At 43.0% G+C, this 18,856-nt stretch overlaps 1 pseudogene across 1 annotated transcript in view; it reads left to right on the top strand.

The window, feature by feature from the left end:
• The window catches only part of LOC101721827 (protein SGT1 homolog pseudogene), a 136,049-nt pseudogene that overhangs the window by 24,058 nt on the left and 93,135 nt on the right, over nt 1-18,856 (top strand). Inside the window, exon 3 of the transcript XR_015442287.1 lies at nt 962-18,350. The product of XR_015442287.1 is annotated as a protein SGT1 homolog pseudogene (transcript). The remainder of the gene's footprint in view (nt 1-961; nt 18,351-18,856) is intronic.

Genomic DNA, 18,856 nt, shown 5'->3' with positions numbered 1-18,856 from the left:
GCCACAGTTTTCAGAGAAGAGGTCTTTAATTTCTTTCATTAGGTTGATTCCTAGGTATTTCAGTTTTTTGGATGCTATTGTGAAAGGAATTATTTGCCCTATTTCTCTCTCTGATACACTGAGAATTTGAGGATGGGTATATATAAGGATACATATTATATACCTATGAAACCTCTTATATTATATGAAGGCTGTAAGTTATTGTCAATGGTATAGTGCTCACAGTAAGTGGCATGTGAATGTATTGTATAAAATAAATACAGAATTAATTCATTCATTAGTAAGAAGTCCATGCATGGACTAATAATAATACATCAAAATCCAAAGATTAGCTGGGTATGGTGGTACACACCTGTAATCCCAGCGTTCGGGAGACTGAGACAGGTGGATCCCCATGAGTTTAGGCCAATCTGGGCTACATAGTGAGTTCAAAGCCAGCCTGCACTGCATAGTGAGATCCTGTATCAAAAAACAAAACAAAACAAAACAAAAACTCCCAAAGATTAGTTATAATTAATGCAATTCTGGGTACACATCAGAAAACCCCTCTCGGAGCTCAGAGTCTAAACACTACAAACAATAATCACCAACACTTACTGAATATGATTACATGCAGGTACTGTGCTGTTTTACACACAATATCTTATGTAGTCCTTTTCACATCCTTAGGAGGTACATAGTAATATTTCCTTTTAAATTTTAGAAATAAGGAAACCGAGTCCCAAAGTTCCATGAAACCAGTATGGAGCCAGATCAGGTTACCTGACAACCATTCTTATCATTGTTTCCCAGTCATAAAGGTCCAAATATTTAAGCACAAGCTCCTGGTAAAGAAAGGGACAATGTGTTGGAGTAGGAAGAGTGTAGGCCTTGTAGTCAACCAGAGCTCATTTCAGAGCTTCACTGCCATTAGACATGATTTGGCTAAGTTTCTCAATCTTGATTTATCTGTAAAATGTAGGATGACAGAACCACGGTGGCAGTGTCTCAGGCAGCTGCAATAGTACCTTAGGGATGGCGGCAGCTACAGTAGGACCTTCAACAACCCAGCGGTTTTTCCAGAGCTTCTCAGATAGTCTGATCGACGAGGACCCCCAGGCATTAGAGGAGCTGACTAAGGCTTTGGAACAGAAACCAGATGATGCACAGTATTATTGTCAAAGAGCTTACTGTCACATTCTCCTTGGGAATTACTGTGATGGTGTTGCAGATGCAAAAACTTCTCTCAAACTCAACCCCAATAATTCCACTGCTATGCTGAGAAAAGGGTTATGTGAATATCACGAAAAAAAACTATGCTGCTGCGCAGAAGGACAGAAATTAGATAGTGCTGATTCTAATTTTATTGTCTGGATTAAAAGATGCCAAGAAGCATAGAATGGATCAGAATCTGAGGTGAAGACTCAATCAAAAATCAAGTATGACTGGTATCAAACAGAATCTCAAGTAGTCATAACACTTATGATTAAGAATGTTCAGAAGAATGATGTAAATGTGGAATTTTCAGAAAAAGAGCTGTCTGCTTTGGTGAAACTTCCTTCTGGAGAGAATTACAATTTGAAACTGAGACTGCTTCAACCTATAATACCAGAACAGAGCACATTTAAAGTACTTTCAACAAAGATTGAAATTAAAATGAAAAAGCCAGAGGCTGTGAGATGGGAAATGCTAGAGGAACAAGGAGATGTGCCTACGTCAAAACAGTTCATAGCACATGTAAAGAACCTATATTCGTCATCATCTCATTATACAAGAAACTGGGATAAATTGGTTGGTGAGATCAAAGAAGAAGAAAAGAATAAGAAGTTGGAGGGAGATGCAGCTTTAAACAAGTTATTTCAGCAGATCTATTCAGATGGCTCTGATGAAGTCAAACGTGCCACGAACAAATCATTTATGGAGTCTGGTGGTACAGTTTTGAGTACCAACTGGTCTGATGTAGGTAAAAGGAAAGTTGAAATCAATCCTCCTGAATATATGGAATGGAAAAAATACTAAATAAATTAATTTGCTATAAAAAAATAAAATGTAGGATGACAGTACTTTTGCTTCATGGTTGTTTTGGAGGCTTTTTTGTGTGTGTGTGGGACTGGGGATCGAACTCTGGACCTTTCGCTCGCGAGTCAGGTGCCGGAACCACTGAGCTAAATCCCCAGCCCCGGAGGCCTTCTTTTAACCATGCATTATCATTTCATTTCTACTCTTACCTCAAAATGTTTGGAAAGCACAAAAAAGGAGAAAGGCTAGGACTGGATCCGAAATTTCAGTGATCTAGAACTTTTCTGTTTGGAGCACTGAGCTCTAATGATCTAGAACTTGTCACTCCTGGCAATTATTTTGTGTGATTGTTGAGCAGTGCTGGGTAGCTGATCATAGAGCAACCTTGTGTGAAATGCTTAAGAGCTCATATTTTTCATTGTGTTGGATTCTCGTTATTTCTCCCATCCAGAAAACACAAACTTCTTTGCAGGGCCTTGGTGCCTCTGGCCAGTATATAATAATGAAGGCGATCAAAGGAGAGAAGCTCAAGAAATAGCCCCTGTTCCAACATTCTCTGCTGACAGCAGAAGGAGTCATAGCAAGAGTGGGTGGTGTAAGGCTAGACAGAGCTGCACAACCCTGTTTCTCCCCATCATTGCCCACTCTCCTTTCTGAGATCATGGCAGGGGCGTGCGCACATATGAACTTGAGCTTCAGTCACTACTTCTTTCTCTGCTTCCAAACTTCCAGATGCATAACCAAGTTTTTGTTTTGTTTGTTATCTTGTTTGGTACCGGGGATTGAACTCGGGTCCTTGTGCTTTTGAGGCAGGCAACAGAACCACTGAGCCAAATCCCCAGCCCATATCCAAGTTTTGACTTGGATCGAGGCAGTCAGAAGAGTCAGGAAAACGGGATTTGGGCAGAAAGGATCAGAAGGCCCACTCACACCTCCACTTCCACTCCTCTTCAGTAGTCCTCCAGCCCACCAAGTCCTTTGGCAGCCTCTGTAAGCCAGAGATGTTTACTCCTCTCCTTCTCCTTCTCCATGCCTCCCCCAACTTCAAACTGGTTCACAGAATCTCTTCTAGATCTAAGAAACAAATTGTGAAATATCTTTGTGATTACAGTTTATACATTTAATTAGAAGCTGGGAATTAAGCCTCCAAACACCACAAAATGAAAGCTTGAGATTCTCCCAACAAAACCCCAGCTTTCCATGAATGTGGGCTGACTCATCCATCTGTCTTCTGCTCTTCTCCTCTTCTCCCCAGCCCTTGTCTTTGAAGCTGAAGTCATCTACTTTCTACACCTGGATTTGGAAAACTGCTGAGGTCTCACTGGGCCTTGTTCCAAAGTCGTCCTTCAAAGACAGGGCCATGGGAAGTGACTACCTGTCACAGGGTAGCAGGAGAAGGTCACATTTGCTGTGTTTGGGAGCTGCACAAAATCTGTTAATGATTCATTTCTACAATGGGGACAGACTACAAATGTATGATTAAATATAGAGCAAGAGGAATCTCTTATTCTGATGATTTGATTATAAATGTATCTAGACTGAGTGATATCAAAATATGTGACATTTCCTTTTATGGAGTGAGATCAAATGGTTGTGATTTTCTTACTATTTTCTAGCTTTAGGGTCCTGTGAAAGAATGTTTCATTTCTTGCATTTGGTGGGAATTGGATGTTTGTTGATTTAGCATATGTTGAAAATATTTTGGCTTTGGAAAACTGCACTGATAGTCTTTTCTCTATATTCAAAATTAATTTCATCTTCCTCTGGCTCTCACAGCCTGTGATTCATGACTCTAATACAACACTTCTCATATTCTCCACTTTTAGTGACTTTTATTTCTGTTTGTCTCCTGTATCAGATCAAAAGTTTTGTGTGGAGAAGAGCTCTGTCTTACACATCTTTGTATTTGCCTGAGTCTAATCTGTTATACATGTTAGGCATGCAGCACATGTTACTTTCTGGAAAGTCATCCAGAGAAAGGGGCTCAGCAACCACAGCAACCATTCTTCTAGCAGATGCTGTTGATGTCCCACACATGTCTCCTTGATACTCTCAGAGTTCACCTGTAGACTGAGCTGCTGCAGAAATGAACAATCTGCTGATCCTCTCTGCCAGAGGACACTCTTTGGCTGTGTAAGTGAACCTGGGAGCATGCAGATTAGGCTGCAAGGGCAGGGAATGATTGCCTAAAGAATAACCATTGGTCAAGGAGGGACAGGCCTGGCTGGATAGATAACCCAGCATCCTTGCCTTCATTCTGAGGATTGTTTTACACAGCCCCCACCAGGGTTTCTTATGGGGAGAATCCCTAGTTGCCCACAGCTTCTTGACATACTCTTTTTAGAATTTCTTCCCTTCCCTGGTCTGTTTCCTCACAATGCCACCTCCCAGTGTTACAGCCAAATAAGCCACTTAAACCGCAGTGCTTACCTTTGAGGAAGTGCCATGGGAAACCCAAAGATGCTTAAAAACTAAAAAGCATCACAGATAATGATCAGGCAAGTAATGAGAGTATGGGTCAATAAATAGAGCTTGTTTGACACCTCTGCTCCCAGAGCAGAGGGAGCTGGAAAAATACCAAAGTAATGGAGCAGCATCCTGTGGCTGGGGCTTGGGAACAAGGCAGAGGGAGAAGAAACAGAACCAGAAAGACTGATGGTACAGAAGTCAAAGGGCAAACAGAACAGTAGGTGAAGGGCCTTGCTGTGGCCTAGTACTTGCCAACATGTCAGACAAAGCAACTGAGGAGGAACATGATGCCATGGAAGAAAGGGCTTTCAAATCCACAGTCCCAGGGATCTCCAGGAGAAGGAGGGGGAAGAAAGTTCTGGTTGCAGGTACAGGGAGTCTGAAGCCTGGATTTCCGGTAGCGGTGGGAGTCTGGCCACACCTGGGCATGATCTAAGATGAGAGGAAGGGGCAGGAGGAGAGGATCTGAGCCTGCACTACCAAGGTGGCACCTTAGGAGCAGTCTTAAGCTTTTCTTAGTAAAAGTGTCTGTGTGTGTGTGTGCGTGCGCGTGCTCTACTCATCTTAACTGAAACACACTTCAGAACACGAAGTGAAACTGTAGTGGTTCCTTGGTACTTGCCATTAATTGGTTTTGGGTGGTGCAACAAGAACCAAAAACAACAAATACTAAACAAATTGCTTTGGGTGGTATTGATTCACAAGGCAATTGACACCAACAAATTTTCATATCAAAATGTGTCAAGCACCATATTTGACAAGTTTCAAAGCAGTTGAATACCAAGGTATGACTGTAATCCTCCATTGCACATCTGTCAACATAAAACCTTAATGCATCCTTAGTGCTAGTGGCTGCATGTGACAGTCCCCAGTGAGTGGTAAATAATTGGAAAATTTACCTTTAATGCTGACATTGACACTATTAAAGAAGAAGACAAATGACTGATTGTGACCATTGAGATGTGTGGTTCTGTGTCCCGTCTTCCCACCTGCAATAGCCAGGGTGGCCCTCTTTGGTTTTCTTTTCTCCAATCTGACTGTAGAGCCCCACAGAAACTCCATTTTTCAACATTTATCAAGCACCTCCTGTACTCTTGGTACTAGGCTCAAACGAATATTAGCAATACACCTCTGTCTTTGAAGGAAAGCCAGGCTGCTTTTTTCATGTTTCTGTTTAGATGATTTCAAAGATGGGAGTTGCTAGGTAGGGTTGTTGTTTATATAGAGAGGGCAGTGTTTTTAGGAATCTAGCATCTCTTTCACTGTGACCCATAATTAAAATAATGTTCACATTTGCACAATGCTTTGCCATATCTAAAAAATGTCTCTGTGTTTAATTTCACATAGTTTTTACAACAATCCTGTGAGATGAGTGGTCAGAGTATCCTTATCCTCAATTTATACCAGGAGAAATAGAGGCATGGAGTGAGTGACCTTCTGAAGATCAATAGCTAGCCAGTGGCGAAGCTAAATCCCAATGTTATGACTTTCAATTCAGGAGCCTAATAACTATTCTCCTTCCTTTAAGAAAGAGCAAGGAGTTACACCATGAATTCATCCAATAGTAGATCTTGTCTTGGTTACTTCGGGTTCCTTCCCATTCCTCTGGCACCACATGTGATACACATCAGACAATAACGCAGGATTACTGTTGAAATTGAAGTTCCATCAAAAAGACAGAATAAAGAGACTGTCGCCTTTCTCCCTTCACATCACCAGATTTTAAAGGTTCTGACAACACCCCATTCTTATTTGCTTTTGTCCACCACCCTACATAGAACTGTACCTAAATATTTGTTAGTATGGAAAGTTTCATTTCCTAGAAGTCTAGGGCATTCTCAGATAGATGGGAGCCGAAAAGATGACACAACCAAATTTGTGAGACTTTTCACTCATGTTATAACTTACTTTATCTTCAGTCTCAGGACAAGTTTGAGAACTCCCTTGGAGAATTTGGACTTTGGCACTGACCAAGACAAGCCAAGTAGACAGTTTTAATAACCTGCTTATGAATATCATAAAGGCCCACAAGGAGGAAGGGATAATTAGCACTGTCTTTTCATAACTACCACTACAGAGACAAGTCAGATATTAGACTCAAATTTCAAGGCTCCAGAAAATGTTCCTCTTGTTCCCATCTCCTGGAATTCATCCTTAGCAGAGAACAATTTATTTTAGGCTAAAATAAGGAGTTATTCCAACTCCAGTTACTCAAATTCAAGAAATCTGCATGCTCTCAGGCAGGTGATATTTAATGGTTTTCTCTTTGGTATCAAATAAATTTTAATTTTTCTCTATGCTCAACAAGCATGATGTTGAAATACTCTGTGGATGCTTGTTGACCTGAGCTAGCCAACTTGTACTCAGCAAAAACAAAATCTACTTCAGTTGGGGCTCTGCCCCGTCAGCAGGGAAGAAAGGGGACAATTATTTGGTGATAATTACTCTGAGGGCAGTAATCTCTGGCAGCTGTTAGAGAAGAGACATAATTGCCTCCTACCACCCGTAACCTTTTAAAATAGAGCTCTGAAAGCTTGATAAGAGGGGCTGAGGATGTGTGAACAGCCTCGAAATAACTCTGTCCACTTCCATCACTCAGGCTTTAATTAAACACAATTCATACCTCTTCAGAAACTTGAGATGATGCACGTCAAGGAGGTTTATAAATAAGGGGCAGGGCCATACAAATGTCATGCATTCCTACTTTGTTCAGTTCCTCTTGTCCAAGTCAGGCTCTTTCCAGGCACCTCCGCCTGGAATCTACTTTTTCTTCCTGGGATGATAAGGGTGGAATTGGAGAAGAATTGAATTCTCTTTTGGGGAAATTTTGAGAGAGGATTGTGGAAAGGAAGATATGTGAATAAATACGGAAGATCGAATTCAGATAAGTACTACTGATTGGCAATTGTATGCCATAAAGTGCTTTTCTCATGGAAGCAGACTCCTAACAAAGGCAAAAAACAGCTCAAGACCTTTCAAAACCAGACTTTTTTCCGTCTTTTCCCAGCTTTCTGTAGAACTTAACTATCCTCCTCATGGTAGCATTTGGAAGTAGAGGAATACTCATTCAGCTTTATATTGTGATTTTTCTGGGTGTTCTCTGAGAGGCAGGGAAAAATAGGGCAAATGGCAAAGAAATGTAATCAGAGGTATGCTGTTAATGATAAAGATTGAGATTATTTACTTTCACAATATAAATAAATATGCCTCTTTAATGTGTTGCACACAGATTTTAGGTGCATTTTAAAATCTGATGAAAATGTTCTGGTATAGAGGTTCTTCAGTCCAGTTCAAACTATTTCATCAAAGACTCTAATCATGAATTGTCAGCAATGTTGGGAAATTCAAAGGGCCCTAGTAACACTTTTGAATGTATTTAATGAAAGCCAGACATGGGCTTTCACGGTCAACGCCCTCTCTACTTTTCCCCATCCCTCCCTGAAGTCTGAAACTCCACACGTCACGCTGGTCATAATTCCTGGACATGTTGTTAAACATGGTTCCTTCTCTTTCCTGTTCCTTTGTCCACGTCTCCATCTCACCAGTGTTGCACAATCCGCTGTCATTGCACTTTCCAGCACACCCCTGTTATGATACAGCTGCTGTTGAAGGTTAATGAATGTGGCTATAAAGAACAAGAACAAGAACAAGGCCAAGACAAACTTACTGCCTCACAGGCAATACTAGGCTTCCTGCCGGGGTCACATGGTTCCATGGGTACTCTGGCATATGAATGCTTAGCTCCTGCTTCAAGAGTTACTGAGTTGGAACCACGAATGTATCTGAGTAGGAATGTGTCAGAGGTCTCTGAACAAAGATACTTTCCTCCTGTCCCTGGTGAGTAATGTCACAAATAGGTACTGTCCATTTCTAGTTGTTCTATGCATGTGACAGAATGAATCTGCCTATCCTGACTGCTCCCAGAGAATAACTTGGCACAACAACCCCCTTGGTTTCTGGAGTTCTAAAACAGCCTTCTCAAACTGTAATGAACACCGGGATCCCCTGCAGATCTTATCAAAATGCAAGTTCTGCTGCCATAGATCTGGAATAGGGCCTATGATTCTGTATTCCTGAAGCTCCCAGAGATGTCAACCTTTCCAGTCTATGGACTACATTTTGAGGTGCAGCTGTTAGCAGATCCCTGAGACAGGGAAAGATGGACATCTGGGACCCACATTGAATCCTTGGGAGGTCCATCCTCAGGCCTGGATGTAGAAATTCAGTCTCCTTTAAATTCCTTAGGAAACTGAAGATGTTTGATAAATTTTATTATTGACTATTTGAAATACAACTATATCTGGAGAATATTTTAGAAAAAGGTCTTATTTTACATTTTTGTTGATCAATACAGTTCAATATATGACTTGCTATTTATTAATACCAATCATCTTCATCTCCACCTTGGTAGTAATGTGAATGCTATCAGTTCAATGAATTAATTATCTTAGCTGGAAAACACTTCTATCTGGGGTGATTAATAATAATTTTCCCTTGGTGTTGACAGTGAGCCCACAAGTAGATTTGAAACAGTCATCATTTGGTGGTCCATGATTTTGTCCAGTCTCAGTCAACTTGTACCTTGGAGTTGGTTCTATCTGTGTCTCTTCCCTTCAGGAATCCTAAATCTGTATTCACATATTAGAATTTTATGAGAACTGTATGAAAATTGATTAGTTGAATCAATTTCTACTACCTTCAAGTTTAAATGAAAGAAAGCAGGCCCATTCATTTACTTTGTCCCATGTTTTATGAGAGAAACACACTGAGTGTTCCTTTTACTTCTTTCCTTCTTAGAAGCAGAAGATATAGACCCTAGATTGTAGGTCTGTAGAGGGAGAAGACCCCGTCGTATCTCTCCCATTTCCTGTCAAGCTCTCCCCTTTGCCTCCTCCCTGAGCCTAACGCAGGTTAAAGAGGCCTTGTGGGGCTGCAGGAGAGATTTCTCCAGGCAGCCTCTGGGTCTTATGGTGTGTGGTAATTGCGGTGTGGATAGGTGAACACAGGGATTGCAGGGGAGTGAAAGTGGATCCAGTGTCATTTCCAAAGCCTGCAGGGCTAGAGGCTGGTGACTTCAGGCTGGAGGCCTGTGGGAAGGGAAGGCTGAGCTGTCACTCTGTGAAGTGGGCTTGGGAAGGGTATCATGGGTTTGGATCTCTTGATGCCAGCGAGGTGCTGTGATGTGCTCTCCACACCTTATTTAAGGAGTTCTCCTTCAAACAGCTCTATATAGCCAGTCCTCATAGCTTCATTTTAGAGGAAGGCACTCGTGGCAAAGAGAGATAAAGCAAAACACTTGGCTTCACTGGAATGGTAAAAGTCAGAGCCAGTATCAAAACTTAGGTCTGTCTGTCTCCAAGTCCTTTGAAATCCTTCCCTACAAAGCAGGGCATTATGGGAACTAGTAACACTTTTTTTTTTTTTAAGTTCTTTTATTGGTACATTTTAGGTATACAATTCATTTACATTTATCATTGGGTGTTTGTACCTCTACATGATATATCTTGGTTCTTATTTTTTTCCCCATTACCTGTGCGAGGGAAGGGTGGAAGGGGTGAAGGGCTCATAGTAACACCTTTTGTAACCTAAAGCAGGTCACAGAGTGGCAGGCAGGCTGAAATCCAGACGAGAATTGGTTTTAGTGACAGTTTACATTGTTTTAAAATCCACCACATTTGGTGAACACAACAATGGTGTTGAGAAACTTTTAGTTTTTACAGAAGGCTAATTAAGTGCCCTTTTAAAAAATTCTGTTCTCTGTGCGGAATGAGATTTCTAGATGCTACCTGGTCTGCTGCTAGTTACAACAGTACTTTTTGGTATGCAACAAGCTAATGATGGCACTAATGATGCATCCCATGATACAGGGGCTAGAGAGTCTCTACAGGATGTTTTAGGAAAGATCACAGAAATCAGCTCAGCTTCTTTGTGGCTCAACCACAAATTGCTAAGGTTTGCTTGAAGTCCGGGAATTCCAAAAGCTATAGGCCCACCCTGTAAAAGAATGCTGAGCTCTGTAAAATCCTAGTGGGAGGAACCAAATCTACTTAAGGGAATTTAAGCATGAGTTGAACTCCTCAAATGTTTATCATGAGGAGCTGAAATTTGTAGATGTAGGAGTCACTATGCTAGCACAGGTTAAACCTTACTGTGCATAAGAATCATCTTGCTGAAATGCAGATTTTGGTGAGGTGAGGGGGGATACTGAGCTCTGTATTCCCAAGTTCCAGGGCAATGGTGATGCTGCTGGCCCATGAAGCACTCTTTGAGTAGCAAGGATCTGTAGTACTATACCCTTCCTTCATTTTCCTTGTTCCCTCTCTCCAGCCACATCAGATTCACTCACTTCAGGATAATTTTAATTAGGGAAGTAGGACAGGCAGAACAAAAGGAGCACAAGGAATCTTTTGAGTAGATTCTTTCTAGGAACCTCTATGGCAGTATATTTTGGCTGTACAAAAGGGTTTTGAGGACAAGAACAAGAATGTGGAGATGGTTTGTAGCCAAATAAACTTTGGAAACATTGTGTTGGAAGTTTAATCAATTTCTTCATTTCATTATTTTTCAGAGCTTTTAACTGGCTAGTGTATATTATAACTCTCCTGGAGGAAATTTTCTCAAATTCATTTGACCAAAGAATACAGTTTTTTGAGGATCATGTTAAGAGCATAATGTTTACCGAGAATGGCTATTTCAGACACTGACACCAATGGCCACATGAGAGAAGGGACACTTCCCTATTGTGCAAATGTGAAACTGCTATTTGCATAGGATCAGAGTAATTTTGAAAGAACTTGAACTTTAGACAAAAAAAGAATTGAGCAGTGGGATGGGTTGGCTGTGGGGTTTTTTGTATGTATAAACCCGGCCATATGACTATGGAGGGAGAGAACTGATATGCATTGTTTTTTGTAGTGGTCACTGAAATACATCCCCATCCTGTCTTTTATTTTTTATTTTGAGAAAGAATCTGCTATGTCACTAAACCGTGCAGGCTGAGCTTGGACTTGTGTTCCTCCTGCTTCAACCATCCAGAGTTCTGGATTGCACACATCCACCAACCAGGCCAAACCAGAACGAATATAAACAGATGAGGGCAGAGTTAAGTAGATGAAAATGCTTGAGATTAACAGAGATGTGAAGAAAGGAGGAATCATCTAGAAAATGCTGGTATATGGAAAGGAGTTAGTTAGGGGGCATACTCCATGTGGCTTCCGAGGCATGGTGAGGAATTGACAGCAAACTCCAGAGAACTCAGACCAGTCATTCTTTTTAGGTGCCCAGTAACTGAACCCTTTTCCTTTAAGAGGATCTCCTCACCTGATAAGGGAGACTTCCTATCTCTTAGAGAAGTGGAATGTGGGGCAGACCCATGTTTTCTCAGATCATTTTGTGGCTAGATTATGGGCACAGTAACCTGACCTGCACCAATCAGAAATGCCTTTCTTGAAGCAGAACAAAAATAGGCCCTGAGCAGACTCCATTCTGGCGAGGGCAGGACAGAGGTTCTTCTGTATTTAGTTTCCAGAGGCAACAGGGACTGTGTTTCCACAGCCAGCGCACAATGTCCAGTGCTGACTGGGCACACAGACCAGGGCTGGGTCAGTGCCCAGCAGCAATGCTATAGTATCTTCCCTGGCTCAGCTCTGTCCTCATTTGACACATTGTTCTTGGTGGAGCCTCTGAGCTTAGTTTTCCACAATCCTAGATACTCTGAAGTACCCCACTGGCTTTCTATAACTTATTTTTCTTCTTAAATGAATGAATTGTTTTCTATCCCTGACAGACACAGAGGATGAATGGAATCTCTGACTGGTATCTTCAATCTTGAATGAAAATTCTAGGGAAGACTTTAGGTTTCATAAAGGAAGGTCTGGGTGGCCTGAAGATCAAGGTCAAAGTTGCTCTGGAATCAGACCAGTGAGTGGTGAGGTCCACAGTTATAAACAGAGCACCCTATATGTGTCAGATATGATGATAATCATAAGTGATATTTGCTTTTGTGGAGATTCAGGTGTGATGTAGGAGATGCAAATTAAATATAACTATCAACTATGAAGGTGAGTGTAATGAGAATATATGTTACAAAAACCTGCCAAGACACAAATGTGTGGAGGGGAAATGGTTTCCTTAAAAGGGGACCCTTTGATCTAAGGTTCCAGGGGTGGGTAGGAGGTAACCAGATTAGATGAGAGAAAGGGAGAAGGGATTTTGCAGCAGGGAGAACTAAATACAAAAAACATACAGCCCATCCTTGGTTCCTATGCTGAGAGTTCCTCCAAGGGTAGCAAACAGGTTTTGTGGGTTCAGTGGTCATCTCCTCTATTAAAGACAGGTGTAGTGACTAATGAAAGGAAAAAGGTCAGAGTTCCAAATCATAGTGGATAATGGTGGGGGGTGGGGGCACAAACCAAACAAACCAAACAAAACATCCTCTTTCTTAGAGGCAAATGGTCCTGGAGGCCTCTGTCTGCTTAAGACCTATCTTGTCCTCTCTTGGAAGTGAGTTTCCTCCTGATTTCTAACGAAGAATGAGGAGCAGGGCTGACTACAGCCCCCACCCCTCAACAATACCAAGCTTTTTGCTGGCTGCTGCAGAAGGTGGGCCACCAGACAGTGAGGGGAAAGAGGGTGGCCCAGTGCGTAGAAGCTATCATCCATTTCTACATGGATTTAGGTAGTCAGCCAAACCAGGCTACTGGATGCAATTTATCTCCACACTGTCCTGTTTCTCTCTGGTACCCTTGGAAATGCTCCTTGTCAAGGGAAGTGCAGCAGAATGATATTGGAAATAGTATTCCTACTTCTAGATTAAAATTTGTAAGGTGGGCATAAAATCCAAATATAGGTCTACATGGATTTTTTTTAAAAAAGCTAAAATCCTCAATGTCTGTCTACTTAAAATCCCATGAGACTATTAAGGTCCAGCTTTGAAGTCACCCTCTCCACAAAGTCTTTCTCAATCCTCCCAAATGGAAGTGACTCTTACCCTTTAGGCCTCCTGGAACCCTGTAGGTCACTGTTGTCAGGGCACAGGGCAGGAATTCTTTGAATGGTACTCATTTTGGTCTTTGTCTCACCTTCCAGCCCACTTCAGTTGGATGAGTAGGGACCCATGTACCAAAGGGAACCTGAATGACCAGAATGATTTTTTTTTTTTTGAGATACGATCTTGCTATATAGCCCAGGGTGGCCTCGAACTCATGGCAATCCTCCTGCCTTAGCCTCCTGAGTGCTGGGATTACAGGCATGTGACCAAAGTATTTTTTACATAGCAGATGGTTTCTGAGAAAAGTTTCAAGCATAATAACTGAAAATCAATTTTTAGTAAACACTCTCCTTTTTATCACCAATATACATGCCTTTAATTTGTTTTATAGTCATAATATTGTCATTACTATATATGTAACAATACATTATAGAGCAGCTAAAGGAAGAATTGAAAACATAGGGCTTGCACTGAATTATAGTTCTCATTTTCTAAATCTACACGTTGTGGTCTTAATGCCCTGTACCTCAGGACGTGACTGTGTTTAGACACAGGGCCTTTAAAGGGGAGCTGAATGTTAAATGGGGCCACAGTATGGGCCCTAATCTCCAGTGTGGCTGGTGTCCTTATAAGAAGAGGAGGTTAGAACATAGACAGGAGCAGAGGAAACTACATGAAGAGAAGAGAAGACAGGGAGCCGACCACAAGCCAAGGGGAGAGGCCTCAGAAGAAACCAGCCTTTCTTTGATCTCAGATTTCTATCCCATAATCATGAGAAAATAAATTTCTGTTGTTAGCTACCCTGGATGTGATACTTTGCTATGGCAAGATGAGCAAACTAAAGGTACCTCTAACTGTGTACTACATGGGATAATCAAGGAACATGGTGCTTTTCTTAACCCTTTCAATAATGCAGCATTACATGGAACAGGACATCTACATTCAAATTCTAGTCCTGCTGTTTGCTTGCTGTGTGATTTCAGACAAGTCGCTTGACCTTTCTGAACTTTGATTTTCTCATTTGTAATGGAGGAAACACTATATCTAACTTGTGGGATTGTGAAGAAAACTAAACAAAATAGCATAGAAGTGCCCTCCTGGCTCACTGTCTAGGGTTATTCACATAATGGATCCTAGTAGAACAGAGGGAAGGACCTAGGCAGCCCACTTCCCAGCTTCATGCTGAGATCTTACTGCAGAGGACTGTGAGCCATTGCTGTCCTTGATTGCCACAGTTCCACATGGGCTGTGCGTGTGCCTTACTGCAGAGTGAGGGCACCTGTGGTCCCTGATGTTTATTTGTGAGTTAATGGGTGGAACAGGCTGTTCATTTCCCAGTCATTTCCACCACAAGTAGTTGTTGTCATAAATTACCATAATCACGTGTTCTCTCCATGTGGAAACTTCCCCACACTAATTTCCTCCAAATGGGCAGGACTCATAGCCTCTGTGCCTCTCCTGAGGTGAACATTATTAATAAGAGCAGCAACCAGACCATGTTTGTTTGTGTACAAACTCTGGGGTCAGCAGCCATGGGTGGACACATCTTGGGAAACTGCACTCTTCTGTCCTTTGGAGCAAACCAGCTTCCAGAGTGTCTCCAGGGTGGCACTGCGCTCCATGCCTGGAGGTGGTGCTCCACCCTCCCCCTGGGGCGCTGGGAGTCAGAAACCTAGTCAGAAATCTAGGGTACTGAGAAGAGCTCAGCCCGTCAGACTCAGAGGACCATTTCAGCTCAGAAAGAGGGTGGGTGAGTGATTGGTTTCTGAGAAGGTATTACTTTCAGGGGATAGTAGAAAAGGGAAGAGTCAGGGAGGCAGGGTCTGATCTGGCTGTGTTGGTCAAGTTCAGCCTGGGCTGTGACCTTAAGGGGCTTTTTGCAGCCACTGTTGTTCCCATTGCCCTGGCAACCAGAAGAGAAATAGATTACGCCCAGTGCAGGTGCACAAGAGCTGAGCACAGGCCCATTTCCTCCAACAGCCGGGCCAACCCAGAGGTGGTGACCTCGGTCAGGCGCCTCCCAGGATGGTTCACAGAAAGTTTCAATGTATGGACATTGTAATAAGGAAACTGAAATCAAGGGGCGTTTACTACGGGGGCTGTGGGCAGCACCAGGGTGGCCTGCCCCTTGGCTGAGTCTGGGGCTGGAGGGTCACCAAGATCTTCTGCCTGCTCCCACTCAGCTTTCCTACTCTGGTAGCTGCAGCCTAGCAGCTGCATCCGGGACCCCACTGAGGAAGTTCAGGGCTGAGCCATTCCTGAACATGCACCTTCACTCAGAGCTCTGAGGAGCAGGGCTGCCAGGGAGGGGATGGAGGCTCCCCTCACTTTGGAGTCCACCCCTGCTGAGCCACTCTGCTCTGCGCACACGTGGGCTCTCCTTCTGCAAGGGGATCAGGGGAGAGGAGTCAAACCTGCTGTAAAGGCGTATGAGAAAAGTTTCTGTGAACCCACCTAAGGTAGTTATATGGGGCCTTGGTCTCTTGCCTAAGAGCCAGGATTCAAGAGGCCTCCATTTCTGATCCATTTACTCCTCTGACTAACTGTTAAGTCCACTCTATTATCCGAGGTTTCAGGACCAAGGTTACCTAGAAAACCCAACCTGTCAGCAAATCCTGCAGCTCTCTTTTCTCCGTGTATCTAGAAACTGTCCACTCCTGCCACCTGCGCAGTGACTACCTTGTTCTAGCACCATTGCCTCTGGCCTAGATTACTGTAGCTGCCTCCAAATTAGACTCCCTGTGTTTGTCCCTGAATACTCAAACTCTTCTTGCCTAGCAGCCGCAGTCAGAGGTGCCTCTCCTCTGCAGAGCTCACCAGAATGTCTGCTCATCAGAGCCCTCTTCTCTATGACCTCATTACTTGCTTTCCCCCGACTCCTTGCACTGAAGTCATGCTGGTCTCCCTGATGCTCTTTGAACCTCCCAAGCATGTTCCTACCCCAGGACATTTGTACTTGCCTTTTCTCTGCCTTCATTATCCTTTCCTGAGATGTCTTTATGGTTCATGCCTTGGTTCCTTCATATAGGAAATACTGAATGGACATGGTTGAATAAATGAATGAATAAGTGGGATGGAAGAATATATGCACATATATTTAAATCTGCATTAAGGTGAAGTTTTTAATCTATTTCATCTATCTAGTCATATATCAGAACAAATATCTATCTCTATCTATCTATCTATCTATCTATCTTCCCCTTTGGAGGGTTTTTGTTTTGCTGCAAGCATTTTCTTCAATACTTATGCACACAGAGCCTCTTCTGTATTTGGGGTGCTGCCCTGGTCCTACTCTCAGATGATGACTCACCAGAACTCTCTCAGGGCACTAACCTGGTGTAGGGGTCTGTGTGGGGCCTAGACAGGCTCTTTTGGGGGGACTGGTCCTTTAGATGCAGGGGCCCTAATGAGAGCTATATTGAGGAGGGGTGCAGAGAAGGGATAAGGACATAGAGGCTCTTGGAATAGGCAGGAAGGTAGGTGAGAAATTATAGAAATAATTTTAGCAGCCATAAGTCTAAAATAAGTATCTTCCCATAGAGAGGAAAGTCAGAGGCTGCCCTGAGCGGGGGGGGTGAATCTCCAGTCAGGGTGCACTCACTGGGCTTGGCAGCCTCCTATCAAATGCAGGTTGCCCCTGGTGACACACTGGGTACCTTCTCTCCCCCATATTTTTTTTTAACACACAGTGTTGAGATAAGCATAGGAATCACTTCCAGTAATGTGAGAAAACAGAGAAAAAAGAAAAACGTCAAAACGCTGCCAATGCAAGAAAGCTGCACATTTAAATCTTTTTGAGCTACATTAGGCTCAGAGTTGCCTATGGAGCTGGGCATGCTTGGCCAACCTACCATGAAACCTGGTGCAGGACTTGTGATGCGAAGCAGTCTCTATGTGAAATATGAAAAGAAGCTCCTAGCCAATGTTAAGAGGCTGCTAAGAGGAAAGAAAAAGTTTGTGCAGCTAACACAACATGGGGCTTGCCAAAATCATCCTGCCCTAATTGTCTTGTCAGCAGAGCCACATTTCAGAAGAGCTAGTGACTCGTGACTTGGTTGCTTGATTCTGCCTGCCACTGGCTCCTTCCGGGTACCCCCATCCCACCCTATGCAGATTGCTCTATTTCTCTGTATTTTCACTTGAGGGGCATTCTCCAGGCTTGAGGCCTCAGAGGTTCCGTTGAGAGCACAATGATCTACACTCAGGATGTGAATGGCTGCAAATGTCATATTGCTTATCTTGCTCTGTGCAACACTCAGCAGCTGCTGGCGCTTAACGAGGAGGCGGCACAGGGCTCAGAGAATCGTCCTGTGTGTGCTTTGTTCATGCATTTTGCAGCTGATTTAAGAGCAAGAAAGGAACAAACCCGATCTGATGTCTTTACTGCAGAGATCAATCCACATCCTTCCTAGGGCAGGAAGAGCAGGTGACTGGGACACCGGACGTTTGGCAAGCTGGTGGCCTTCCTGCTTTGGCATGCTTTGCTGGGGTTTTCATGAAAAGACAATGACCTTTATAAAAAACAATGACCTTTGCAGAGATCTTCAGACCCTGGCAACTCAGCAGTGAGCTCAGTTCCAAAACCATTCCTATTGCCTTTCCCAACAGAGTTGAACAATTGGAAAGAAAGACTTTTAAAAAAATTCACCGAAGTTTTTGGCAAAGCTTAGGAGCTCTCTCCCCCACCCTGTAATTAAAGCAGAAGTAAATAGTAAAAGGATATCAAATTACAGCTCACATTGGCAATAGGTGCCCAGGTGGAGGAGCTGCTGCTTGTACAGACCTGTGCCTTGAGGCAGAAGGGCAGCCATTCCGGGGAGCACTCCACTGGGTCCCCAGATCTAACATGTCAAGATTAAGACCTGAGGATTTGGAGGCTGAGAGGCAAGAAAGGGTGAGTCTTCTGGGCCGTAATATTAAAAAAGACAAGAAAGAACAAAATTTCTTCCTCCTCCAAAGTTTTTCTCTTTGCACCAACTCTGAGTCCCCTCTCATTTCTAGAGGTCACGTCCTGCACACTACCTAGCACCTTTCCTGGAAGAGGTAAGTGTGTCCAAGGAGCCCAAGCACCCCCTGCTCTCTGCAGAGCACAGTGTGTGCAAGGACGCTGCCTCAGACTGACTTCCTCTGTTTCCTGCCTCTGCCACTCACTAGCAGTGTGACCCAGACAGCTGGTTACCTTCTCCACATTTTAGTTTTTCCAATCTAAAAAAGAGAACACCTTTAATAATTAGTTTATAAGGTTTCTACCAGGCTTAAATGAAACAAGTTATAATTCTGGGTACATAGAAACCACCTCACTATTGATGTTACATGTATGAATAGTTGATTTATTTACAGTGCTGAATAGTATTCCATTGTATCTCAAATTTTTATTTGTTCTCTCATTAGTGGGTGTTT

The sequence above is a fragment of the Heterocephalus glaber genome, unplaced genomic scaffold (genome assembly GCF_053883595.1).
Source record: "Heterocephalus glaber isolate CG9 unplaced genomic scaffold, H.glaber_assembly_v1.0 deba00001538, whole genome shotgun sequence".
Taxonomy (NCBI): domain Eukaryota; kingdom Metazoa; phylum Chordata; class Mammalia; order Rodentia; family Bathyergidae; genus Heterocephalus; species Heterocephalus glaber.
Note: the sequence above shows the minus strand (reverse complement) of the source record. Positions and strands in the feature narration are given on the sequence as shown.